The sequence below is a fragment of the Schistocerca gregaria genome, chromosome 3 (assembly GCF_023897955.1).
Source record: "Schistocerca gregaria isolate iqSchGreg1 chromosome 3, iqSchGreg1.2, whole genome shotgun sequence".
In the NCBI taxonomy this organism is placed as follows: Eukaryota; Metazoa; Arthropoda; class Insecta; order Orthoptera; family Acrididae; genus Schistocerca; species Schistocerca gregaria.
In genome coordinates this window covers 600,093,529-600,108,757 of record NC_064922.1, presented here as the reverse complement: position 1 = coordinate 600,108,757, position 15,229 = coordinate 600,093,529, and the positions used below count along the sequence as shown (strand labels likewise).

General features: G+C 41.1%; 1 protein-coding gene across 1 annotated transcript in view; it reads right to left on the bottom strand.

Annotated features, from left to right (window-relative positions):
- Nucleotides 1-15,229, bottom strand: part of LOC126355490 (uncharacterized) — an 89,577-nt gene that overhangs the window by 22,016 nt on the left and 52,332 nt on the right. The gene's annotated exons all lie outside the window — the stretch shown is intronic.

Sequence of the window (15,229 nt, the reverse complement as noted above, 5' to 3'; positions counted from 1 at the left end):
CCTGAGACTGGTTTGTTGCACCTCTCCATGCTCCTCTATCCTGTGCAAGCTTCTTCATCTCCCAGTACCTACTGCAACTTACATCCTTCTGAATCTGTTTAGTGTATTCATCCCTTGGTCTCCCTCTACGATTTTTACCCTCCACGTTGCCCTCCAATACTAAATTGGTGATCCCTTGATGCCTCAGAACATGTCCTACCAACTGATCCCTTCTTCTAGTCAAGTTGTGCCACAAACTTCTCTTCTCCCCAATCCTATTCAATACCTCCTCATTAGTTATAAGATCTACCCATATAATCTTCAGCATTCTTCTGCAGCACCTCATTTCGAAAGCTTCTATTCTCTTCTTGTCCAAACTATTTATTGTCCATGTTTCCCTTCCATACATGGCTACACTCCATACAATTACTTTCAGGAACGACTTCCTGACACTTAAACCTATACTCGAAGTTAGCAAATTTCTCTTCTTCAGAAACGCTTTGTTTGCCATTGCCAGTCTACATTTTATATCCTCTCTAATTCGACCATCATCAGTTATTCTGCCCCCCAAATAACAAAATCTCATCTACTACTTAAAGTGTCTTATTTACTAATGTAATTCCCTCAGCATCACCGACTTAATTCGACTACATTCCATTATCCTCGTTTTGATTTTGTTGATGTTCATCTTATACCCTCCTATCATGACACTGTCCATTCCGTTCAACTGCTCTTACAAGTCCTTTGCTGTCTCTGACAGAATTACAATGTCATCGGCGAACCTCAAAGTTTTTATTTCTTCTCCATGGATTTTAATACCTACTCCGAATTTTTCTTTTGTTTCCTTCACTGCTTGTTCAATATACAGATTGAATAACATCGGGGATAGGCTACAACCCTGTCTCACTCATTTCCCAACCGCTGCTTCCCTTTCATGTCCCTCGACTATTATAACTGCCATCTGGTTTATGTACAGATTGTAAATATCGTTTCGCTCATTGTATTTTACCCCGGTCACCTTTTGAATTTGAAAGAGTGTATTCCAGGCAACATTGACAAAAGCTGTCTCTAAGTCTACAAATGCTAGAAACGTAGGTTTGGCTTTCCTTAATCTAGCTTCTAAGAAAAGTCGTAGGGTCAGTATTGCCTCACGTGTTCCAATATTTCTACGGAATCCAAACTTATCTTCCCTGAGGTCGGCTTCTACCAGTTTTTCCATTCGTCTATAAAGAATTTTGCATCAGTGACTTATTAAACTGATTGTTCGGTAGATTTCACATCTGTCAACACCTGCTTTCTTTGGGATTGGAATTGTTATATTCTTCTTGAAGTCTGAGGGTATTTCGCCTGTCTCATACATCTTGCTCACCAGATGGTAGAGTTTTGTCAGCACTGGCTGTCCCAAGGCCGTCAGTAGTTCTAATGGAATGTTGTCTACTCTCGGGGGCCTTGTTTCGACTCAGGTCTTTCAGAGCTCTGTCAAACTCTTCACGCAGTATCGTATCTCCCATTTCATCTACATCCTCTTCCATTTCCATAATATTTTCCTCAAGTACATTGCCCTTGTATAGACCCTCTATATACTCCTTCCATCTTTCTGCTTTTCCTTCTTTCGTTAGGACTGGGTTTTCATCTGAGCTCTTGATATTCATGCAAGTGATTCTCTTTTCTCCAAAGGTCTCTTGAATTTTCCTGTTGGCAGTATCTGTCTACTACAAATCGATTGGTTTCCTAAAGTATAGACGTTGAGCTGTGTCTTAAAATCAACACATTACATGTTGGTAAATTAACGAAAAATTAAGTAACCATTTTTCGTAAAAGATGGTATTTTGACCTTATAATGTAATATTGTCTACAAAATTGTGTTTCAGATTATATTTTGGTATTTATAGGTAGACTCATTTTCATAGTGCAGTCCGGTGATAAATAAACTCATCCAACCTTACGTGGAATAACTTCGCCAGACTATATAACATTTAATAAATATCCAAAAAATATAAATCAGAATCTGTACTTCTAAAAATAGATGTAACGGTGTTTGAAAATAAAGAAGTATCATATCGTCCTTTAATCTAAAACGTAAGTTTCATAACATACTGTTGATATAACAAAGTATCGGTCAGTTTCATTCACATTACTGTAAAGGATAAGTCTAAATAGCGTAATCTACATGAAATCTCCCTTGTACCTCGGAACATGTATGCTATGTGTTTTGTAGAATTTGCGTCACATGTAAGTCTCCATCAGCCGCTGTGGCAGAGCGGTTCTAGGCTCTTCAGTCGGGAACCGCGCGACTGCTAAGGTCGCAGATTCGAATCGTGCCTCGGGCGTGGATGTCTGTGATGTCCTTACTTAGGTTTAAGTAGTTCTAGGTTCTAGTGGATCTATGAACTCACATGTTAAGCCTAGTAGTGCTCAGATCCATTTGAACCATTTGTAGGCCTCCGTTGTCGGTTCCTGCACCACTGAGTGTATACTTCCTCCAGTATTTAAGTAGTAAAACATTCCTCCATGGCCTTTCATCTGGGAGGCCCCTTTCAAGAGCAGAATGAACCACCTCGCCACACACTCATGTGGTTTTTACCACACCTACGAAGTCATTGTACTAACGTGTACGAATCGTTGATGGTTTTGTGCGGACTTAAACCTTTCTTGTTCGCCCAATTTGTCGCAGGTTTTTGATATTTCTGCAAGAGGTACTGGTGCAGTTCGTAAAAGATGTATCACTAAGTTTTTGCGTATATGAAATGCCATTGCATTTTAGAATTCCTGCTCGGGACCATTTCTAGGAAACGCTCCTCATATTTTCGCATCTCACAACTACTATAGTATTCTGTACCAATAACATATACATGCTACACCGCAGTTCTTTCATTTCGTTTCATTTAGGTTGGAAACAAGAAAAGCAAAAAGCAGTAAATACTTTCTGCGGCAGTGGAAGTAGAACATACACGATATTTGCTATACTTCAAAACCCAGCACTTGAGCTGAGGCCTTGAACATAACGGGGACGGGAGTGGGGGCTGGGGAAGGCAGCCAGTAACTGCTCGGTTGGTGCTCGTGCGTGATATAATATCAGTTCACTTCGCTGCGATAGTCCTACAGCCTACACCAGTCCCTAGTTAAAGATAAGTAACAGAGATTGTGGTCTTGTGACAGCGGAACAGAAAATGTTGTTGTCGTCGGACCTGCTTCGATTTATCAGAATATCGCAGGTAACCTACGTAAGCACTAAGTTGCCTCGTTTGGTCTGCTTCCTGTTAGCATTCCAACGTCATAAAAGTTGCATGATGTGCATGGGTCTGGCCACTATGGGACTAAACATCTATGGTCATCAGTCCAGCATGATGTGTAACACATGTTTGGATATGCAGACGGTTAGCAGCACTACCACAGAAGTAGTTTGGAGTAACGCCATCTTCATTTGTATATAAGGAAATATCAAGCTGCGGGTTTCTTATCCCGAAGACGCATTTGAACGTTAGTAGGGAGACCGTGTTATATCTCGTGTGAGGACAACTGTCTGCCTTCAAGTGTCGGAATTTGACAGCGACTGGATCGTCGCCAACAGAGGCTGTAGTTAATCGTTCTGTGCTACTGCTTCTCACGTTGGTTGCAGTCCCACGACTACCATGTGAATACGCAATACATGAATTAGCAGGACCATACTCGACGCTATGCAGTAACTCAACGGTCCCAAGCGACTAGACCCCAGACACTTTGTTTGCTTAACCATGAAGGATCTTTAGGTCAAGTACTGTTTGACATAAAATACTGCCAGTGGCCGTCCACCACAGTCGTAAACTCCGAGTAGTTTACGGGAGGCAATATACTTGGCCCCTTCCCAGAACCACAAGTGCTGCCACCTGCAGCAACGGCCAGCCTCCACGATGCGAAGTTATCTGGAGGAATTGTTTTCCAGTCGAGCTGCTCTCGTGTCGTACCTGCTCATGCTCATGGTCTGATGATGATGCCAACTGTCTCGGCAGGGTGTGGTTTGCGGCAGCTGAACATCGCCTGACCCGTCCCCGCAGTCAGTTTGTGCTGCAGAGCGAGGTAGAGAGGTTGCTGCTATTGTTGACTATTCTAATTCGGCAACGTCGAGATGAACATCAGACGACATACCATTAGATTCAGCTTTCCAAACGGATTCATCCCACCACTGACCATGAACGTTTATATCTGGCTTCAAAACAAGAGCTAGACAAATTTTATCTCTCTTTCAGAAGCCATCTTCAGAAATATAGAGGAGCTGAGGAAAGACTGATATCCCGAAGTGTGTATATGTAAGGTATTACCTTATAATGGCAATATGGAATCAGCAAAAATATAATGGACAGTTTTAAATCGTTGTATACACGCAGCGGTAACAATGGCACAAAAGTATGTGACTGGTCAACACAAGATGAAAGTCATTAACAAATTATGCAACAGCAAAATCTGGCTTTTATGGAATCTTTCAACACTAAACTGGAGCATAGTGCAATGCATCGTCAGTATACAGCCAGAAGTTAACTGCATCTAAGCTACGAGACATGCGTTAACCATGACACATATTTTCACATGAGCCAACCCACATCTCGAGTCGACAGGTGTCAGCAGGTCATAGGCGATGAAACATGAAATACATGACTAAATTGACACCTCATCCGTACAGCAGATGGAATAAAATTTTATACAAGAGTTTGTTTGGTCGACTGCTCATAACAGGTCTAATTTCAGCTTACTTTCTTTACTGCATTCGGAGATTACGAAATTACTTGAAATACAGAAATTAGAACATTCAAGAATTATTAATTTTCCCACACGCTTACACGTATTAGCTGAGGTCAGCGAAGTTGTTTCATGAAATACCTAGCCTTTCAGCAACAAAGAAAAATACATTTCTGTGAAATCCTTTACTTTCCGTAATGCTTTTATATTTTCATATACAATAAATTTTTTGGTAAATAGGGACAATTTCATTTACTTTACTGCTTCAGTGAACGAAGGAACAAGTTTTATATGTGTGTGACATACGAATATTTGGAATTCTAAGTGGAATCACGAGAATGTTGTTTTACTTCATCTCAGATGTTCCTCTTTTGAGTGTTCAAAAGAGTTTCGCAGATGAAAGGAGAGGTGTGAAAGTAATTCGATTTGGATACTGGAGAATGTTCCCTCAGTGGTGCAGGAACCAAGGACAGAAGGTAGCGTAAACCATCTGCCGATCTCATAGTATAGGCCATCGTAGGTAGTATTGATGGAGTTCACATTGAGAATACTACACGTTGTTGGCAGGTGCATGAATATTTTGGGCAAAGACCAGAGAAATCGTATTCAAGTTCCTTTAGATTCGAGAAAGTGCCTTCACCTCAAAGCTGATACTGCATTGGCTCAGAGGAGCACCTCCATTGGCTGTGTCGACTGTGATCTTCACGGTTTGTCACAATTGTTTCTCTAATCTCGCCAAAATTCTGTGATATAGGATCCAGTGAAAATGGAAAAGTTGTCAGTTCAGAAAGAGACGTTCTCCTCCGTACGCTGTGGCTGTGAATATATTATAGGACCTGTTCAAATCTTTTACGTAGTGAGTTATCGGGGGTACATTTTATTTTACCATATGTTAATCTTTCTTCCCCTTTGATTCTCGGAGCGAAGGGAAAATGAGTACTTCTTAGTCTCTGTGCTACCTGTTTTTTTATCAGTGGTCACTTCAGAATAGGCATTACACTATATTATCAAAAGTAACCCTACACCGCCAAAACCATACATCTTTTATATTAGGTGCACTGTGTTGCCACCTACTGCCAGGTACCTCATATCAGCGATCTCAGTAGTCATTACACATCGTGTGAGAGCAGAATGAGGCGCTCCGCCGAGCACACTAACTTCGAACGTGGTCAGGTGATTGGGCGTAGTGTCATACGTCTGTACGCGAGATTTCCACACTCCTAAACATCCCTAGGTCCATTGTTTCCGACGTGATGGGGAAGTGGAAACGTGAAGGGACACGTACAGCACAAAGGTGTACAGGCAGACTGACTACGTCTGTCGACTGACAGAGACCGCCGACGGCTGAAGAGGGTCGCAATGTGAAATAGGCAGACATCTATCCAGACCATCACACACGAGTTCCAAAATGCATCGGGATCCACTGCAAGCTCTATGACAGTTAGGCGAGAGGTGAGAAAAATTGGATTTCATGGTCGAGCGGCTGCTCATAAGCCACACATCACGCCGGTAAATGCCAAACGACGCCTCGCCTGGTGTGAGGAGAGCAAACGTTTGTGGAGTAACGAATCACGCTATACAATGTGACGATCCGACGAGAGAATGTGGGTATGGCGAATGCCCGGTGAACGTCATCTGCCAGCGTGTGTAGTGACAACAGTAAAATTCGGTGTCGAAGGTGTTACGGATAGGTAGTGTTTTTTGTTTGAACCGCTTGTTGTTTTTGCGTAGCATAAGTTGATGTTTTAAGCACCTCCTTGCTTACCGCCGTTTAAGAGCAATTCGGGGATGGCGACTGCATCTTTCAACACGATCGAGCACCTGTACACAATGTACGGCCTTTGGCAGAGTGGTTACACAACAATAACATCCCTGTAATGGACTGGCCAGCACAGAGTCCTGTCCTGAATCCGATAGAACGCCTTTGGGATGTTTTGGAACGTTGACTTCGTGCCAGGCCTCACCGACAGACATCGATACCTCTCCTCAGTGCAGCACTCCATTCTTCATGGGCTACCATTCCCCAAGAAACCTTCCAGCACCTGACTGAATGTATGCCTGCGAGGGGTGAAGGGTAAGGCAACGGCATATTTAATTCCAGCATTACCCATGGAAGGCGCTAAGAACTTTTAACTCATTTTCAGCCAGGTGTCTGAATACTTTTGATTACATAGTGTAGGTATTTGGTGAATGTTCATAGCTCTTTCCCTGAAAGACAGTTTTTAAGTTCACTATGCAATTTCTCTTGAGAAGTGTGGCCCTTTTTTCGCATGTATCAAAATCTCGTCAGTAAAACGAGCCACTGTAATGTCTTACCTCCCTTATATGTATGTCTTCATAGGCACCCGACACACTTAAAGAGTATTTAAAATATGTATTTAGTTTTTTCAGTTTTGATTTCTATAGAACAATTACGAGTTTCAAATTTATTTTGCTTCATGTTTTAAAATCATTTCAGTCCTCTACTAATTCCTCAGTTTCCCCGTAAAACTACACAAAACACATTTAATTTGGGGAACCCCTCTCATCTAGCAAAACTTCACCTAGTTGTCCCGTACCCCATATTCTCACATTATGGTGGTTCACCTTTCCTTGTAAATGGAGTGTTGCCTTGTTACTTCACACTAAGTGTGAAAGAAACCTGTCATCCTCCATCTTCCGAAGAATGAAATTACAGTACTGCAAACGTTGTTGTTTGTCACCTTCACGCAGAGCTTGCAGAAGTTGAATTTTGCTTGGTTTCATGTGTAAACGTCGACGCAATATACGCCAGATGGACATCGGGGTCGTGTTGAGCTGTCTAGCTGAAGGGCAAACGGATTTCTGCGGTCTCCTTATGGAACTGTGGTGGATGCGTTCGACCACTGTGTCAGACACTCGGGGCCAGTCCGGCGATTAGGCTCTACACAGCCGGCCGCTGTGGTCTCGCGGTTCCAGGCGCGCAGTGCGGAACCGTGCGACTGCTACGGTCGCAGGTTCGAGTCCTGCCTCAGGAATGGATGTGTGTGATGTCCTTCGGTTAGTTAGGTTTAAGTAGTTCTAAGTTCTAGGGGGACTAATGACCACAGCAGTTGAGTCCCATAGTGCTCAGAGCCATTTGAACCAGCTCTACACAAACAACCTGTTTCTCGGAGTTGTTTATAAATCGTCTAATACTGTGTGCTGTAGGGGGATCCACGTCATACCTACTATGAGAGTCACGCTGAAAAGTTATTGCTAGCCCGCACTGTACAAAAACGTAGAACACAAAACGCTTTCTGTTGTCCCGACACCATTTTTACTAGATCTCAAATAACATAATGCACACATCCTCATAAATTAAGGATAATGCTGATGCATGGTGAAACAACGGTCTAGTGGGCGGCTTGTGGGTTTAAATCACCTCAGGCTATTACCATGCAGTGCATCTGACCTGCGGTCGTCGCACGGTGGCGCTGGCAGCAGTCTACAAACGCAGGGGTGTGTTGGTGCATGCCAGAGTGCGTTGCAGCGGGTAAGTGTGCAGACATTTTCAGACGTGGAAATGGTGACTTTGTGTTGAAAATGGCACAAAGAACACATATTGATGACGTTATGCAGAGTAGACTATTAGGGCGACTGGAGGCTGGTCAAACACAGCAGGACGTAGCACGGGCCCTCCGTGTGCCACAAAGTGTGATCTCACGATTATGGGAACGATTCCACCAGGCAGGAATCATGTACAGGAGCTAGAGTACGGGACGTCCACAGTGTAAATCACCACAAGAATACCGATATTTCACCATCAGTGCCCGCAGACGGCCACGGTGTACTGCAGGTAACATTGCTTGGGACATTACCACAGCCATAGGAGCAATTGTCTCCAGAAACACAGTCTACAGACGACTGAACAGACATGGTGTATTCGCCCGGCGACCTGCAAGGTGCATTCCACTGACCCCTGGTCTCAGGATAACCCGTAAAGCATGATGTCAAGAACACAGAACATGGTCATTGTAACAGTGGTCCCAGGTTATGTTCACTGACGAGTCCAGGTATAATCTGAACAGTGAATCTCGTCGGGTTTTCATCTGGCTTGAACCAGGAACGAGATACCAACCACTTAATGTCCTTTAAATGGTATAGAGGGTCTGATGGTTTGGAGTGGGATTATGTTTGGTGCACGTAAACCCCAGCATGTCTTTGACAGAGGAACTGTAACAGGTCAGATATATCGCGACGTCATTTTACAACAGTATGTCCGCCTTTTCACGGATGCAGTTGTTCCCACCTTCCTCCTGATGGTTGTTAATGCGACGTCCCACCAAACTGCCATCGTGGAGGAGTACCTTGAAACAGGCGAATGGAGTGGCCTGCCTGTTCTCCAGACCTAAACACCATCGTTCACGTCTGGGGGGCTCTCGGTCGACGTATCGCTTCACGTCTCCAAAACCCTACGACACTTCAGGAGCTCCGACAGGCACTGGTGCAGGAATGGGAGACTATACTCCAGTAGCTGCTCGAACACCTGATCCAGAGTATGCCAACCCGATGCGCGGCCTGTATACGTGTGCATGGTGATCGTATCCCAGATTGATGTCTGGGTATATGCTCATGAAACAGTGTCGTTTTGTAGCACAAGTGTTTATGGACGGTTTTCTAAAGTTATCACAAATACCGTGGCCTTACAGGTCTGTGTCGTGTGTGTTCCTTTTGTGTCTAACCTATTAGCGCCAGTTTTGTGTAGTGCTACGTTGTGTGGCACCACATTCTGCAATTATCCACAATTTAGGAGCATGAGTGTAGTTAAGATTTTTTAAAAATCGAATGATTTTTATATGTCTTGGAAAACTGTGTTTTGGTGTCAATTTTATTATTCAGTTGTTCGTAATGAAGAGTTCTAATAGTAATTAGACAAAGTGATTCATCGTGTTTCTAGCAAAGGATAGATGTCATTTTGACGGGTCTTAGACTTGCCATTATTGAAAATTATATTTCCTTATTCAAATGGTGAAATTACCTACGTGGGTCCAACCTACTGATACAATAGTTAATTAAGCAACTCGAATGAGCTTTAGTTTTGATTGAAAGATAAATTAGTTGTTGGAATCGCGTGAGGGATGGGCTGTTTCATCGGATATTCCGCTGTCTTCGCGCTCATATTTCCAATAAATGAACATCTTTTATGCTAAATCCTGAGGACCGTATTTAATTTCTGATGCTCTCCAGTCCTTTAACCTCTCTTCGGTTTATTCTCAATCCAAGGTATGTGCTCATCAGGCTATTTATTCCATTCAAGAAGTCCTCCAATTTTCCTAACTTTCACTGATGATAGTTATGTAATCTGAAAAGTTATCGTTGATATAATGCCACTGAATTTTAATCCCTCTTTCCTTTTATTTCCACCATTGCCTCTCGATGGAGTGTCTGAAAAGTAGAGGAGAAAGACTATATCCTTGCCCTGCACAGGTTTGAATTTAAAACTTTTCTGTTAGTTCCCACTTGTTTGTTTTACATGTTGTACGCCACTTGCTTTTCCCTGTACACTGTACCCATTTTTATCGAGAATTTAACGAGTCTCGCAACATCATCTGCTGTTAAACAATTTTCCTGCAACTGCAAACCCTTACATGCCTCGAATTTTCGTAAGTTTTCCAAAGCTTCTTCAAACTCTTTCTCTAACATTGCGTCGCCTACATCGTCTAATATCCATTTTTTCTTCTGTCATCCTAATATGCTGTTCCATCTCCTCATAGAGACCCTCAGAGTGCTGTTTCCACCTATGCGATCTCCTTTCTTATTCCCAAGTTTCTATTAAAGATTTTTTTGTCGTCGACTCTTCGCAGGAACTCTTCTTCCTAACTCTCTTAACCCACTTCCTTGATCATTCCTCAGAGGCTTCCAGTTGTTTCATTCCTGTATTCTTTACTCTGCTGTTTTCACACTCATACAGAATTCTGCTCTAAACATAGAATTTCATTAATATTTCTCTAGATTAAAGCTTTATATTTATACATGTTAGTAGAAATCACGTTCACCCTGGGCAACCATTGTGACTCTATCTTTCTGGCCTGTCTATTCTTTGTCTGTCCTGTTTCTGAGATAGAGTTATTCCATCTTTTCAGATGGTCTTTTGACCAAGATTTACATTTATCCATCCAGGTAATCCACCGTCTTATCTCAATGTTACCTTAGCTCCTTATTCTTTATGTGCATATTATAGCCATCAGCTAGGTCGAGACACTTTTATCTTTCGGCGAATACTTGTTTGTAACAGTAAATCGTGTCATTCTGCTTTTTTGTCCATGAGAAACGACTCACACGTTGAAATTATCCCTCACTTCGTTCATCGCCATTCCAGTACACAAATGAATTTTTTCATAGCTTCAGGCACACATGTAAATCTACAGGTAGAATGCCCAGAAGCTACTCACCTGCCAAAGTTTTTCTTTTCTTCTCTTTTTTAACGTACGGATACAGTACAGCATTCACTTGCTTCCGGGCCGTTTGTGCTTATAACTGCATGTAACAGAGGCATTTTGATTTATTAATCTACACAAGACAGAAGACACAAACACGTATGAACTGAAGGGCATGAATTACCTTACAGAACTGACTTATTAGATGTTGCAAAAAGTGAACAGTGCAGTAAAAGCACATGCAGGTTCTCAGCAGCGCTGGTTACCATGCGGAACAGAAGACGGTAAGAGTTTTGGGAATTGTGCTAGGAACTACTCAGTTTAAAAGTATATGTCTTGAAATGTATGTGTCTGACGTTAATGAAACTCTCATTAGTTTGTTGCCACCATAACCCAGTGGAATTAAATTCCCATGAATCTCGATTAACAGAATTTTTCAATTAAAAATAAACAAGCTCATATAATTTTCTGAAGTAACTTTTTCTTAGCCCAGGATACACTTAAAACGGAAAACTTGCGATCGTTTTGCAGCTGTCTTTCAGCGCCACTGTGGTCGTACAGCGTGATGCTGATTTTATAAAGAGCATTGTTGCAGGCTGCCTGTATGCGCGCTGGATCGTGCGGTTAGCCGCCAGTGGCCGTAGGCTGTAGCGGCCTTTCTCTCTGACTCATCCGCCTGCGCCTGGGCACGAATTATCATGCATTCCGCCCCGGAAGCAGGCGGGATAGGCAGGACGCTCGGCCCCAGCAGCTGAAGCTAAAGGGTTCATTGTGAATGGTTATAGGTACGTACTCTCCGTATCAGATTCCTAATTTGGACTCCATATATCCTGGTGTTTCTCGCGAGTGACCAATGTACTACACGTAGATACAATGAGTCAGGAGTGCCAATAGTTGACAACACAGTGCTTTAATGAATATTCGTTCCGTTCGCAATTATCGGATCCCGTCTCGAAATTTACTAATGCAATATATATTTTCTAATTTTCCCTAAGCTTACCCTCTTTTGTCAACAGGAGTGTTAAATTGCCTTCTCGAGTTCCCCCATATCTCTTAAAACAAAGCTGGTCCTCTGTTAATCTACTTTCAGTTCACATCTCCAATTGTCCATAATTCACTATTGTTTTCTTATATTAGAAGCACAAGATAATATGCGCGGTAATTTTGTGTACCCGATCTTGCTTTTATCGGGAAGTAACACATTCATTCTCTTGTTAATCTCATGAAAGTCCCCAACTGCATAAATTTTACGAACACATCTTTCCTGGTGTACGAAGACTACTTCTGTATCTCACCAACACCAGGGTGTATACACTTAAAAGTTTGTGCAAGGGTTATTTGAAATTGTGATGTAAGGACTGAATGTGTCCCATCATCATCCTGAACAGTGCTGCCATTTTTAATTTACTCTTGTTTTCTTAAGTTAGACATACAAGGTAAAATATGTGGTAATTTTAGTTGCATTGCCAAATTAAGTCCACTGGACGAATTTTGTTTCCCCATTCACTTCTTTATGTTTATGTTGCTCCAAGACTACCATTGTCACTAAAAAAGTCTAGTTGCAACATTTCCCTCAGCTTCATCTGCTCTTCACAATATCCTTTGAAGTATTACCGCCACATGCAAGAACAACACCTCTTACACCTGTAAAATTCTTCGTTATATATGCTACTGATTTCACTCAATTTTAAACGGAACCTGTCGCCTTTAGTTTCAATCATGAAATTTTCAGATTTACTATGCTCTCTGTGTATAGGTGTTTTAAAAACATTTAATTCTACTTCTTCTTCGGTTGTCTCTGCTGTTTTCTGTGCCTGAATCATGATATTTTGTAGATCTTTCCTAATGAATTTTACTGCCTTACCGTGCCTCTCTAAATTATCTCCCTTGTTAATCCAACTGTTGTCTAATTTCTCATTCTGTTTTTTTAAGTTTTTAACTCTTAATTCCCAAATTTTACCGCACTCCAGATGTCTAACTTCGGGAATTGCTTCTCAATGAGTCCCGCAAGACTATTAAAACTGCTATTGCTATAGCCAACCATCTCCTCCTGACTGAACCAAGGATCGTTGAACTAATACTGTCTCCATCTTCCCCTGCTCGTTTTCCTTCTGATTGTACATTACTAATATCGTCCTGAACTTCATTATCGTGTGTCAGATTTTCCATCTCCTTCATCTCTTCGCTGTTATCCCTGCTTTCGTTACATATTTTTACGAAAAAAATATAAAAATCCAACAAAAAATCAAGAAAACACACCATAGAAAAAGCTTTTCACACGACCTACTGACTATGACGTCGAACAGAAGGTGAAACAAATGTAAATGGAATACCTCCGTAGTTTCGATGTCCAAGTTGATTGTAGTCACCGGTTCCCTTAATTCCATTCTTCAGTTTTCACATCGAGATTTTTCAGTTTCAAATGAATCCAGTGTCCAGTCATGAATGTTATTTTTCATATTAAGTTGTATTTCAGTCTTGATGTTAAAACTTGTCAAACTGAAACTCAGAAATGAACTTGAGCACTTATAGCCGAATTGCATCACTGTCCCAGCTCGCACCACCATGTTGTAGTACACCTGCCATTCTGAGTAAGAGAAATGTTAGGAATGTTGCCCTGAAAAGAAAGTAAAGTGAAAGTTCACAAACTTTTACTGAAATTAACGTCCAGTGAAATGAAACTTGTTGCAAATTCCTAGGTGTAACTTAGTTCCATCACAAGAATAATTAAGTTACCTTGATATTTATGCTCTTGATGCATCATTGCATATCCTGTTTCCTTCAAGTTTGTTGAGGGAAAACAGGCTGGACAACTGCATGGTCCTCAATAACCATATAAAAATAGTTGTTGTTTCAGATGTACTATTTATTACATTACAGTTTCCCCATCAAAACGTCATGTTTTACTAGCCATCCTATCTCCTGACATTATTGTTATAGCACATAGTGCATGGTTACTAACAGTAAATTCGCTAATTACAGTTACATAAATTATCGACAATTACTAAAATTAGATCATCTTTTCCTTAAAAAGGAATTGAATGAATATGATAGCTATTAAATTACATTATCTCTGTTTCTATAGAAATGTTGTTGAAATGCTTTGAATAAACAATGATCATTACATTGTTGTCGAAATGCTTTGAATAAACAATGATCATTACATTGTTGCTAATTACACAGAAACTGCTCCACCCCAAATATTTCTAACATGCAGCTGGTTTCAAATAGGGGTATGTTATTTCTGGTACGGAACTTAAAGGTTTGAAAAATATTAACAGCAAACTATCTTAAAGTAAAGCACTCATAGTAAAGGCCGACAAAGTAAGTTCCTTAACCATAATGCATGAAAGAGAATAGGTAGAGAAAACCTCACAACTTTTCCATAGCAACAGTATTACTGAAATAATGTCAGATACTACAGTAAAATTCCAAACCAAACTCCGTAAGCTATTGCAAGACTGTAACGTTTTACTGAACAAATATGAAGTATGTAACTGTATGTCAATGAATCAGTGAGCACCAAAACTGCGTGCACAGCGAAAGGTTCATACAGAAAATTGTCCCACTCGCCCAATGTTAACTCAAGAAACAGCGATTCATAATTCATAAGCAGTAAACTAAAAAACCTCATTACCAAATTCTGCACATTTGAAAATAACTACACCATGCATAACACACATGAACTCATAAGCTTAATTAAGGACATCCACATCCCACCGACAGCTAAATTAGCATCACTAGACATAGTCAGCCTATACACAAACATCCCTGTCAAAGAGACTATTAACGATATAAGAAACAATCTGCTTGGATACAAGAAAATTAGTATTGCAAAGATATATAAACTAATAGATATACTTTCACTTATTCTAGAGCATAATTACTTTAGCTTCAGCGACAAGATGTACCGACAACATGATAGTTTGGCACTGGGAAGTAGCTTAGCTGGGATATTGGTTGATATTTACATCAGTCATATGCATCACTCAGACAGACAGCACATCTCAAACAAAATAATCTACTACAGAAGATATGTTGATGATGCAGTCTTGCTTTTTGATGTACAGACAATGAAACTGACACATCAGCAGCAGATGTAAGCAAAATGTTTTATATGTTCATGAAACTAATAAAAGAATTAACTTTCTGACCTGCAG